The sequence below is a fragment of the Prionailurus bengalensis genome, chromosome B1 (assembly GCF_016509475.1).
Source record: "Prionailurus bengalensis isolate Pbe53 chromosome B1, Fcat_Pben_1.1_paternal_pri, whole genome shotgun sequence".
In the NCBI taxonomy this organism is placed as follows: domain Eukaryota; kingdom Metazoa; phylum Chordata; class Mammalia; order Carnivora; family Felidae; genus Prionailurus; species Prionailurus bengalensis.
This window is the reverse complement of record NC_057344.1, coordinates 54,567,016-54,581,170: the sequence shown is the minus strand read 5'-3', so window position 1 is coordinate 54,581,170 and position 14,155 is coordinate 54,567,016.

Below are 14,155 nucleotides of genomic sequence, written 5' to 3'. Positions count from 1 at the left end.
CCTCTGTATCAAAAATAGGATACAAAAATGAACAAGATAAATCTCAGTTCCTAAAGAATTCGTCACACAATTATGGAAGGGTGAGAGGTGTGGAAAAGACAATTAGCACAGACAAATAAATATACATTAAAAAACTAATGAGAGAAATGTTATAGCATAGATATCTATGAAATGCCAGGAAAGCAAAAAAGGGAGGTTAATTCACACTAGTGGAGGACAGGGTTTATTTCAGAGTTAAAAGTATATATATTTCCAATACATCTAAAGGCTGTGGATATAATGTGTTTAGTCTTATTCCTGGATAGGCCTAAGGGTATGTCTGACTTTATTAGCTGCATAATTTCAGGTAATTATTAACCAATCTGAGTTTCAGTTTATCCATCAATAAAATAAGCATGATAATGCCTGCCTGATGGGATCATTAAAGGTTTAATGAGACAATTTATCAAAGGATTGACATCTAAAAGTCACTCAGTAAATGCTAATTCCCTTCACCTCTATTTTATCTTAAGCTGTTAAAACCATCTCAGTGTAAATAAATTATCAATTGATATCAGAAATCTAAAAAATGCCCATAGTCCCTCCAATGCTTACAACTGTAGTAGCTGAGAAAATGTTAGTATATCGGATGATTCTAGTGCTCCCCACTTAAATTTCCATCTGTTTCGTCCTCAGTAATTAAAAAATAATAATAGAAAGTTGGGCATATAGCCAGTGAGAATGAGGATTAAATCTCAGTCTTCCTCACGGTACCTAGATGTGGTCACATACTATAGTTCTGGTCAATGGTGTGTGAAGGGAATCTGTAGGCATCTCTCAGACCCCTCCTCACTATCTCTTGTTCTTGCCAGTTGCCCCTCATATGCACTGGATCCCATTCCTCTTGCCTTCTGCAGGGTTTCATTCCAGTAATTCTCCCCATCTCTCCTAGATCACTAATACTTTTCCTTTCTCCTAGACCATTTTGTGTCAGCACAAAAACATGATGGCATTTCATCCATCTTTTAAAAGAATCTTCTCTTGCCTCACTTATCTTGCCAGCTACCATTTCATTTCTTTTCTCCCCTTTGCTGAAAATTTTTCAGAAGACATGTCAAAACTCACTGTCTCCAATACTTTTCTACTTTACCAAAACAACTACTGTCAACCATTCTTTTGATTTCCAGGTCGCTCTCAAGTTGTCATTTCTCTGTCCTTATCTAGACTGGACAGTAGTATTTGACTCAATTCATGCCTCCCTCTTCTTTAATGTTTTTCCCTTACTTGTTCTCTGGTTTTCTTTCTTCCTCATATAGAATTCCTTCTCAATCTCCTTTGTACTTTTCTCTTTTCTACGATGTTTTAAAGTTGGAGTTCTCTAGGACTCATATCTTAGTCCCTTTCTCCTCCATGTACATTCTCTGGCTGATATCATCAAGCACCATGCCTTTGAATACCATTTGTATGTCACAAACCTTTTGTTTCTGATTTCAGAAAGTATTCACTGTTTCACCATTTAGTATAATACTTACTGTATATTCTTTTGTAACTGTCCTTTATTTGATTAATGAAGTTTCCATCTCATTTCTAATTTTCTAATATCTCTTTTTTATAAACGGATGTTGAATTGTGTCAAATGTTTTTCTGCATCTGCCATTATAAGGATATCATTTTTTTCTTCTTATTTTTTTTTAATTTATCATTTTTTTCTTTATTCTGTCAATGTGCTAATTAATACTGGTTTATTTTTATTTTTTTTTAATTTTTTTTCAACGTTTTTTATTTATTTTTGGGACAGAGAGAGACAGAGCATGAACAGGGGAGGGGCAGAGAGAGAGGGAGACACAGAATGGGAAACAGGCTCCAGGCTCTGAGCCATCAGCCCAGAACCTGACGCAGGGCTCGAACTCACGGACCGCGAGATCGTGACCTGGCTGAAGTCGGACGCTTAACCCATTGCGCCACCCAGGAGCCCCTGTATGTATTTATTTTTATGGCAAATTTTGATAAATGTGACCGCTACATTTGAAAATATATATTCTGCAGTTCTTGTGTGCAGTGCTGTATATATTTAATTCCATCCAATAAGTGAACTGTATTTATATTCTTACTGATTTTTTTTCTGCCTATCTTATCAGTTGCTGAGAGATGTACGTTAAAATGTCCTCAAATGACGGTGGGTATTCTGTTTGTCCTTTTAGTTATGTCAACTTTTGCTGTGTGTATTTTCAAGCTGTGTGTGAAGTGCATGCAAATTTTAAATTCTTAAATCGTCTTGCCGGATTGAACTGTTATCATTACACAACATCTAAAATCAAGGTTGGTATTCGTTAGTTTGCTTTGTGGATGATTCTTTATCCTTTTTGCATTCAATTCTTTGTTGTTTTTGTATTTGAGGAATATCTCTTATCAGTAGCACAAAGTCGGCTTTTTAAAGGAATTTGATATATTTTAAATGAGAGTCTTTGTTATGTAATATTTAATATAAGACCTGATATCTTGAGATTTAAATCAGCTATCTTACCATTTGCTTTTTTTTTTCTCTCCCTACCTGTCTTACATTCCATTTTCCTCTTCTCTTTCTTTCTATACGATTAATCAAATATTTTATCTTATTTTGTTTGCTCTCGATGATAGATTACTCCTTTTAGTGATTAGTTTGGAGATTATAGCATGATTTTCTCACTTATTAAAATCTGATATAAATTTGTAACTTCACCTCCTTCCAGAAATTGCAAAGACTCAAGAATAGTAGAACTCCAATTACCCGTCTTTTTTATGTAATTAAGATATATTTTAATGTTACGAATACCTCAAATCCAAAGGAAAAGTCATGCAATCTTCGTTTAGAGATATTAACATACTCACCTTTTACTGTGTTTTGTTCCCTTAATGTGTCTCCATGCCTCCATCAGTATCATTTCACTTCTGTCTGAAGATATCCTCTCAGATCTTTGCTGCTTTACTAGCTTACCAATAACCTACAAACAATTATTTTTAAATTTTGCCCAGATTTTCTAATTATTCTTGGTAAGTGCCTTGGTCTGAAAGAAGAGAGTCTGTTTTTGCTGGAAGCAAAAAGTCTCACTGGATGTTTCCATCTCAGACCTCTCTCCCAGATTCCCTCCCGGATACATATAGTCAAATGCCCACTTGACATCTCTATGTAGCTAACAGCTCAAACCTTGGGCTCCCCCTGACACTCCTCCCCACATCCCAACAAACCCTCACTTCCTTTTAGTTGGCCAACTTCAAGCCTTTGAAATCATTTTTCATTCCTCTTTTTTCCCTCAGAATTCCTAGTCAATCTTTCAGAAATTATGTTGGCTCTGTCTTCAAGACTTACCCAGAAATCAACTACGTATTTCCATCTGTACTGTTACAACTCTGATGTGAATTACTATTATATCTCACCCGGATTATTATAAAAATCACCTAATAGGTCGCTGAGTCTACTCCTTCCCCCCACCAATCTGTTCTTAACAGTGCAGCTATAATGATCCTTCTTATACTTAGATCATGTCACTTCTCAGCTCATACCTTCCGTTTCAATAATCAAAGACCTTACAATACTTTGCAAGGTCCCACTTGATTGTCCTTTCCTTGCCGATCTGACATCGTCTACTATTTTCACTGTACTCCATCACACTAGCCTCTTTACTGTTTCCAAAACACAGAAGGCATTCTCATATCTCAACATTCCCACTCTAGCTGTCTCTTCTTCCTGTAGAGCTCTTCTCTTATATATTGTATTGGTTAACTTTCACTTTTCCAGGTCATTTCTCAAACCCCACCTATTCAATGAAACAAAGCCTACCATGATGAATGTATTAAAACTGCAACTTGCCTTACTTCCGAATGACCATCTTAATCCCCCTTCCCCTGCTATAGTTTTTCTTTCTTTGTATTGAATTTTTTTATCTTTAACATAATATATGATTTGCTTATCTTATGGTTTATCTATATTTGTCTTCAACTGCTAGCATATACGTCCAAAAAGAAAGAGGAGTCTTTGTGTTTTTCATTGGTGCATTCCAAACATTTAGAACAATGCCTGGCATCTAACAGGCTTGCTATACGTGTCTGTTGCAGTGGGTAAGTGAATGAACGGATGTATACCTTCCTCTGTCTACACATTCTCTTTCAGAAAATAGGTGATATTTGTCCATTTTGAACCATGAGACTATGTACCATCTCTTAGTGTATTAGTGCCCTGTGTCAGCTGTAACAAATTACCACAAACTTGGTAACTAAAACAAGAGAAATTTATTCTTTCACAGTTCTGGATGCCAGAAGTCCAAACTCAGTATCCCTGGGCCCCAGTCAGAGTGCCTAAAGCCATGCATCTTCCAGAGTCTCTAGGGGAGAATCTTCTGTTCCTTGAATTCAAATTTGAGAATGAAATTCCTGGGTTTATGGCCACATTATTCCAATCTCTAAGACCAAAATTTTCTTTTTTTTTTTTCAACGTTTATTTATTTATTTATTTTTTTGGGGGGGACAGAGAGACAGAGCATGAACGGGGGAGGGGCAGAGAGAGAGGGAGACACAGAATCGGAAACAGACTCCAGGCTCTGAGCCATCAGCCCAGAGCCCCACAAGGGGCTCGAACTCACGGACCGCGAGATCGTGACATGGCTGAAGTCGGACGCTTAACCGACTGCACCACCCAGGCGCCCCGTAAGACCAAAATTTTCAAATTTCTCTCTGCTCTGTTTTTGCATCACCTTCCCCTCTGTATATGTGTCAAATCTCCCTCTCCCTCCGTTTATAAGATACATTTAGGACCACACGAATCCTCCAAGATAGTCTCTCCATCTCAGAATTCTTAACTTATTCACATTTGCAAAGACTTTTTCCCCAAATAAGGAAAGATTTAAGGGTTTCGGGATTGGGATGTGATATCTTTGGGGGCCATTATCGGCCTGCTACACCTAGGGATGCTGGTGTAGTGAGTATATTTTCCTTAAAACTCCATGTAGCAGAGTTGTCATATTATCCCCAGGATCCTTACTTTGGGATATTAGGTTAAAGAGAAATAAACCTATTTGAAGCTGCTGCTATTTTGGGCCTTGTTAAGTTCAACCAAATCAAATCCTAACTGATAAAAGTTGGTGAATCATTGTTAATGTTGTTTAATTGAAATATTGCATTTACCTAAGATGAAATTACACAGACTAATCCTAAGGTCATGTTTTTTTAAATTTAGACTGGAACTTTATTGGTTCATTGGGCAACATTGGTTATTTCATGTTGATCAGAAACTCTGATATGAAATGGGAAAAAAGTTACAACTTGATAATGAAGTACAGTATAATTAAAAAAAAAAAAAACTTGAAATGACAAGGGGCCTGGGTGGCTCAGTCGGTTGAGCAACCCACTCCTGACTGGCTCAGATCATGTTCCCAGGGTCCTCTCTAGCTACAAGTTGGGCTCTGCACTGCTCTCTCTCTCTCCCTTTGCCCCTCTCCCCCACTCTAGTGCACTCTTTCTATCTAAACAATAGCAACAACAACAACAACAAAAAAAACCCTTGAAATGTCTAGAGTATACAAAAAGTAATATAAAGAAATCTTATTATAGAACTGTTTAGATCCACCACTCTATATGAAAGCACATTAAATAGCTGAACAGTTATCTTCTTTACCCACTACATTTTCTCAAAAGTCCTAATAAGGAGCAAATGGCAAGAGTCTAGACTGAGTCACAAAGACGTGAATGTTCAAAGAAAGTATGTTCTAAACGAATAGCATATTTGGTAAGCACCACTAAATGGTGACCAAAAAGCCTAGTTTTTTGACTACAAAACTGCCTCTTTAGCTTAATTGTAAAACCTGATTTTTATTTTGACATGTTCGTCAAACACTACATTAAGAAAATATTGGGCAATTCCAATTCTGCAAAAATAATCCCCAACAATCTTAGAGATATCCTCAAGGGAAAGGTATTATGGAGGATTATAAACCAAAAATGTTTTGGGAGATTAGGACTCTGAAAGACAGTTCAGCATATTGTGGAATTCTAGAGAACATCTGTGTTTGGTCATGTTTGGTCATTGCCCACATGTCCTATTAGTAAGTAACACTGTTGGGTAAAACGTGTCAGGCCAACATAAACTTAATCATCTGACACATTATGTACTAAATGTTATCATCTTACAGTTAAACTTCATTGGTTGCCAACTGCTCCCCCAATGATCATATAGACCATACATTCCATCGAGATAACCCCAAATTTTATGTTGTAGCTCTCTCTAGAAATTATCATCAGTTGGCTTATTCAGTAACTAATGTACCACCATTTATTCAGCTGCCAAAACCCAAATCCATTTTTCCAGTCTTCCTTTACCCATCCAATAGGCTCACCTGTTAAATATCTTCATCCCTGTATCTCCCCATTATAACCATTCAGGTCAACTCTAGAACTAGCATTTCCCATCCAGCTTTCATTAAGGTCCTAAATAATCTCCACACACTTATCAATGCCTTTCTAATACATTCTCCTCCGGATGGATCTTCTAAAATTTAGACAACATTCTTCTTCTGCTGAAAACCACTTGGTGACCCACCAGATTCCCTAAGGCATTACAGTGGAGCCATGAAGAATGTGGGCCCTGGATCCAGACAATGTGGATTCCAATCTTATCTCTACCACTACCTAACTGTGTGATTCTAGGAAGTTGCTTCATGTCTCTGGTTCTCAATTTCCCATCCTGCAAAAGAAGGAATATAATAGTACTATTGCATTTGCATGGTTGTAGGGATTAAAAGAAATGATGCATGTAAAATTCTTAGTCCAGTGGCTGGTACACGGGAAACACTCCATAAAAACAAGCTGCTATGTCTCTAGTCTTGTGTTCTCTGCAGTTATAGGAAACTGCTGGCAATTCTCTGAAGGTATCATTCTGTCTCTGATTTCTGTCTTTACACACACCGCTTCCTTTTACTGGCATCCAGAGTCCTTTTCCTGCAACTTTAATACCGCTTTCCTTAATTGATTCCTACTTTATCCTTAAAAATTAGTGAGATTGAATGTCCTCCTGGATGTTTTTCCTCATTATTCTGGTCTAGGTTCAGTCTGTCTATGGTACTCACAGAGTAGTTCATACTGAGGGACCTGATGTGCTATATCACAATTCTTGTCTAGTTGTCTATATATCCATAGGGATTATAACAACTACAACGATTCCTCTCTGTATCCCAGTTGCTTAATATGGGACATTTACTATAATGAAATCTAATGGCGTACCGAGTGACCAAAGATTGTAAGTGAAGCAAAAATGGCAGAAATAAGGGTTATGTAAAGTTGGATGAATCTGAGGATACAGGAGTCAACAAAAAGATCCCAGTTGTCAAGAGAATAATCATATTCAAATACTTAAGACTGGATCTTTTTTACACATAATAAATTCCAAACTAATCAGATCCAAATGTAGGATTTGAAACCATATATGCAATAGAAAATGACACGGGTGAACTTTAGAGCCTAAGAGGCAAAAAAAAAAAAAAGAAAAAAGAAAAAAAGGAAAGAATGATAATTTTGAACACACATACACACATTCACAGGTTTTTCATGACAAAAATAAAAAAAAACATAAGCAAATTAAAAAACATAATGTTTTCTAAAATCCTACTTATAGGCAAAGATTTATTATTCCTAACATAAGTTTTTAACGTTGATAAATAAAATGAAAGAATAGAGCATTTTTCTTGTCTGGAGGATTTTCAGATGAAAGGATATGATATTTAAAGCTTAACTTTTAACAATTAAAAAATTTTTCCCATAAAAGTTGAGGGATAAATGAAAGATTGACAAAAGGATAGCTATTGAACTATGTAATGGGTACATGGAAATTCATTCTACTCTTCTCCCTATTTTTATGTATAAAAATATCCATAATAAAAAAGCTTTTTGAAGTTTATTGGAAGAAAGAAAATTCAATCATTTGAAGATTTAGGCTAATTGAACTCCAGTGTTTGTTTATCAGTATTATAATTTCTAAGAGTCTTTACCAACGTTCTAATATTCACTTTGGATTGAAATTACTATATTCCAGGCTCTATAAAAGGCTAAGGAATTTTATCTAGTAAGTTTTGTTCATGAAGGGTCAGCTATGTCTGGGAGGATGTCTTCTGAATTAGAGACTGAGCTTCCTAAATGTCAGGCTGTATCAGATGTATCAAAATAGTTCTTAATCATTTCGCACATACCAGGCAGGACTTCCGGCAATCATCTAAACCAGGACCTTAGTAGACCCACGACTTTGAGCCTCCTTCGAGCCGATGCTGTTTCCTGGATGGGGACTCAGTGGCGGGTGTCAAAGCCTTTGTGCTGACATTCAAATGGTTGTCTTACCTTTTTCTGGAATGGCAATAAAATGTCTTCAAAGGCTTAGAGGTTTATTTAAAGCCTCTAGTACAAGAAAAGTGACTTGCCAAAGAGGGATATAAACCAACTAACAAATGATCCTACATTTTGCGTAGATATACATATATATCTTTTTTAAGTGTATTTATTTATTTATTTATTTATTTAGAGCAAGAGCAGGGTAGGGGCAGAGAGAGGGAGAGAAAGAATCCTAAGCAGGCGCCACGCTGTCAGTGCAGAGCCCAACGTGGGGGTGGGGGGGGCTCGATCTCAGGAACCATGAGACCATGAGCTGTGCCAAGATCAAGAATCCTATGCTTCACCCTCTGAGCCAACCAAGCTCTCCTATATCTTTATCTTTTCATCTGTTTTCTCCACAATGGTCACTGAAACTTTCTCATCGTTTCTCTACCAGCTACTGTTGCTCAACAAATTCTGTTCTGCACTTGACTGCAAAACTAATTTCTAAAAACTTCATCATTGTGCTCTCTTTTTGCAAAACTTTTGATAGCTTATCAATATCTGTAGATAAATCCACCCTCAGAAATTCAGCACCTTCCACTCCAGGCAAACTTACCTTATCAACTTCTGGGCCTTTTCTCGCCTGCCTTTCTATCCAATGAACCTCACTGTACAACTTAAATTATTACATACTGGTTTATTTTAATAATTTTATTCTTTCTATTCCCACTTGGACACTAAACTTCTTAAACAGTAGAAACTACATCTTTTTTTAAAAATTTTTTTTCAACGTTTATTTATTTATTTTGGGACAGAGAGAGACAGAGCATGAACGGGGGAGGGGCAGAGAGAGAGGGAGACACAGAATCGGAAACAGGCTCCAGGCTCCGAGCCATCAGCCCAGAGCCTGACGCGGGGCTCGAACTCACGGACCGCGAGATCGTGACCTGAGCTGAAGTCGGATGCTTAACCGACTGCGCCACCCAGGCGCCCCGAAACTACATCTTAAAGTTATTTTTCTTCCTACATTTCTTAGCATAGTGTTATAATATGTAGTAAACAATTAGATTTAGAAAAGGGCTAACTTGTTTGATTCAGCCTAGCATTTTACTTTATTCCAGTTCCAAAGATAAGGAGACTAAAGATAACCTGTTAGGTTTCTTCTTCCGGATTTATGCCCTCAGTCCCCCACATGTCTAAGACTAGAGATGGAACCATAATTCAAAGGACTCGATGTGTTTATAAGTGCATTTTATTTTATTTTTTATTTTTTTTAACGTTTTATTTATTTTTGAGACAGAGAGAGACAGAGCATGAACAGGGGAGGGTGAGAGAGAGGGAGACACAGAATCTGAAACAGGCTCCAGGCTCTGAGCTGTCAGCACAGAGCCCAGTGCGGGGCTCTAACTCAGGGACTGCGAGATCATGACCTGAGCCGAAGTTGGATGCTTAACCGACTGAGCCACCCAGGCGCCCCTGTAAGTGCATTTTAAAATCTCTGTGCGAACACTGAGCACATTGCATGACTTGTTTTCAGAAAAGTTAAATTTCCATATATTTGTAATTTCTTTTTTGAAAACTATTTTTTAATGTGTATTTATTTTTTTTCAACGTTTTTATTTATTTTTGGGACAGAGAGAGACAGAGCATGAACGGGGGAGGGGCAGAGAGAGAGGGAGACACAGAATCGGAAACAGGCTCCAGGCTCTGAGCCATCAGCCCAGAGCCTGACGCGGGGCTCGAACTCCCGGACCGCGAGATCGTGACCTGGCTGAAGTCGGACGCTTAACCAACTGCGCCACCCAGGCGCCCCGTTTATGTATTTTTGAGAGCGAGGAAGAGAGAGAGTGAGCAAGTGCAGGGGAGGTGCAGAGAGAGAGGGAGACAGAGACTCTGAATCGGGCTCTGTGCTGACAGCAGAGCCTGATGCTGGGCTGGAGTTCACGAATTGTGAGATCATGACCTGAGCTGAAGTTGGAGGCTTAACCGACTGAGCCACCCAGGGCCCCTATGAAATTTCTTTGATAAGTCTAAAAAGTAATTTTTATTGATTTTATAAATAAACAAACCTAACACTTGTTTTCTAGATGACCATAAGTTTACGATGCTACACGATGTCTAGGAATTTATGGATATGTGAAAGAAAATGTTTACATGGAGTTGTAATTGCTTATGTCTCTTGTAACATCAAATGTGACTTTTGCTGGAAAGGTATAGCAAAATTTGGGAAGTTAAGATTTCATTCAGATTAGCCAGGCCCTGAATTTTTCTCTTAAAATTTTGAAAAGTTTCTGATAATAATGATTATACCTTAAAAATGGAAACCACTTTAAAAGATATGCTTAGGATGTGTATCCGAATCTATCAATCTATCTGTGTGTCTATCCATCCATCTACTCTCTACCTTCCCCTACCTCTCACCCAAGCTCACTGTAGGAAAATATAACACTGAATTAAAGGAGTCAATGCGAACTGCAAAGCAAAATTAAGTGAGTACAACTCTGATGATAAGCATCATCTAATATCTGCGCTCGGCCAAACACACAACAGTGAAAACTAAATTCAATATCACAAACATATAAGCAAACCTGCTCTAAGCATGATCTGTTAATGCGGGGGGCGGGGAGGGGGGGAGTATTTTCTTAAACATTAAACAATATCCTATTAATAGATACATTTATGGAAAGAAATCCAAGTGAAAGACACCACTTTGCTTCTTTAAGTGTATCAAACCCACAGACTGTTGCCAAAATGGGTACTTGCTGATTTTTCCCTGCGGTCGTTTAAGAGGGCAGAGTCACTGTAAGACATTATCGCTAATTTGTTGCTAGTGAATTTGTGGTACAAACCAGAATTTTAGTTTGACCCTTGATTTTATAATTTAATACGAATATTACTTACATTATTAGTTTTACTGGTAAATCAGGAGCAAGTTGTTGGAGTCCAGCTGTGACCCCGGGGCAAGAACTTTTTGCCTGCTGTCACCTTCTGACAGTTTGGGCTGTTAATTACCTCAATCAACTAGCACACAAGCACCTCTCTGTCTGCCAGCTGGCAGGCTCAGCTTCAGAAACTGGCAGCTTGGGAAGATTTAAAACCTGTAAAAAGGACTGCTATGTAAACAGTTTATTGTGTAATATTTGATGACCGCAGTAGACCCGCATCAGTAATCAAAGGTAGGGTCTGCTATTGTGCCTTAAGAGGTTAGCAAAGAAGAAAGTTTAAAAATGGCTTTTGTTTTTTTATCTTTTTTTTTTTTTTAGCCAGAAGAGTGAAACTAGGGATTTCAGTTCTGGAGGCGTTATGTTGGTGCCGTGGAGGAAAGCCAGTCATTTCGCTCTACTGAAATAAATGTGGAACCAAACAGAAAGAAAGGTGAGTAAGCAGTTGTGTTTCCTTTGCCAAAATCACAAAATAGGTGGGAACGCTTAAAACTCTCTACTAGGTAAGCATGTTTCTTGGGCATTCACCCTGAAAAGGAATCAGTACCCACGACGCATGTGTGTAAATTACGCATGTGCTGTATGATGTAGCTGAGCATGCCTGCTATTCTTTTCTGACTGAAATGACTTTCCATACATTCAATGACATTTAAACTACATTTTTCAGAACGATGCTCCAACTTTTGAGATTCTATCTCATATTTCACAGTTTGCTTTCCAAACTCCACAGAAAAAAACGTTTAAATATTAATTTGATTAGACTATCAAACGATAAATCAAAATGCTAAATGATTTTTAACTTTATAGATTCTATCTGAACATGAAAATTCAGAGGCTTCTGGCTTTTGTTGATCTCCTGGCTGGTTTCACAAGCAAACTGGCCGAAGTCCAAATCATGATCAAAACCTAAATTATTTGCTTTAAAGAAATAAGAAGAAATGTAAGATGCCATGGTAGGGGCGCCTGGGTGGCTCAGTTGGTTAAGCGTCTGACTTCAGCTCAAGTCATGATCTTGTGATGGCTGAGCTCGAGCCCCGCGTCAGGCTCTCTGCTGTGAGCACAGAGCCTGCTTCGGATCCTCTGTCCCTCTCTCTCTTTGCTCCTCCCCTACAGGCCCTCTCTCTTCCTCTCTCTCTCAAAAATAAATACACATTTTTAAAAGTAATATGCTGTGATGAAAGAAGTTAATTTTCGGAAAAGAAATAAAGCTAAATTAGAATCTATCTGCCTTTGATTCAGTTCTTTAAGGCATTTATTCATATATTTTTCCAGAAGAAAGATATCTTCCTTGGAACCTCTTTTCATATAAATTATCAGACCTATTTAGAAGTAACTGTTTTTATTCAGGTACACACACACACACACACACACACCATCCAGGCATCCTGCAGGTGAGCGTTTTATCTGTATTCCAGAAAGACATGAAAACCCCATGTCTGAGTAAGAGTAGTCCCAACAGGTTTGTAACCAGCCTTGCCTTCCAGAGAAGCAAAACTTCCCTCTGCTTCTCTACCTTCATTTTTCTCAACCTCTCTGCAGCATCTTTTACTATTATTGATAATAGTAGGTACTACTGCTGGCTAACTATATGCCGCGCAATGTAAGAAGTGCTTTAACGGTATTATTTCTCATTTATTCTTTGCAACAGCTTTATGAGATACGTCGTAAGATCGCCTTCATACCGTACAACGTTAAAGCAGAGATTCCGTAGGAAATCTTCCCGACTCATGGCTCTTGCCTCTTAATGGCTCTACTACTCCCAGTCCGCAGCATTACCTTGAAAGGCATTCTTGAAAGGCAATCACATCTCTGTGCTTTCTTGTCTCTTCTCCTTCTTCTGCCTGAACATCACCGGCTTTCTTTTTTTTTTTTCCTCTATGCATCTGGAGTGTTTCGTCCATTCCTAGGGCTTCTTCCCATCCACTGTTCTTATTTATCTCCGTGGCTTTGGCTTTTACTACTACACATGTGGCTTCACATTCTTCAAATTTCTTGAGTCCCCAAACCTGCTATTTGGCTGTGGTTATGGCTCCTCTTTGCAGCAAAACCGCCCTTTCCCTGCAAGTTGTGTCTTAGTTAATGGCATCACTGTCCACCCAAACTCAGGATTACCCGTCATCTCTTCATTTACCACCGCTGCAAGTGAAAAGATCTTAAGAATCTTACTTTTGAAAAAAAAAGAGCTTACTTTTGAAAAAAAAATCTCTTTTCTTTTCCTTGCACCTCCAGCATGGCCAAGTTGGAGTCCCCATATTTAGTCAATAAACTAGTATTTCAGCAGCGTCCTAACTGCTTTCATTGCCTCGTGTCTCTATGTTCTCTAATCAGTCCCACATTGTGCCACCAGAAACATCTTTTTAAACACAGAAGAGTTCTTAGAACTCCCCTTTTCAAAAACCTTCAATGGCTTCCCAGAGTACACAGACTAATAGCCAAGCTCCTCTGTTCAGTAAACCCCTTGGCTTAGTTCTGGCTTATCTTAATCCAGCTTAAGTTTGACCTCAATATCCCAAGATATACACTGCGCCATTCCCTCGCCATGCCCTGCCCTCGTCTCCTCTTGATTACGTTTTTGCTGTCTTTCTTTGTGGGCTTCTGCTTCTTTTTTTATCTTAATCCCTCTTGGTCCATCTCTGGATTTCCCCTATGAAATTCCTCACAGACCCACTAAAAATTCATCCGCCTCTTCATTTGTTTAAGAAATATTTATTGAATGTTTACCATGTAGGCACACTATACTCAGATCTGGAATCTTAAAAATAAAGTACAGTTGCCTTTCTCTTAAGGGAGTCTACAATGATCTAATGGGGAAGACAAACAAGTAAATAGGCAAGGAAAATGATGCATGGTTTTCATGACAGGCATAAACCACCACATCTCACTCAATTAAAAAGTAACCTTAAAAG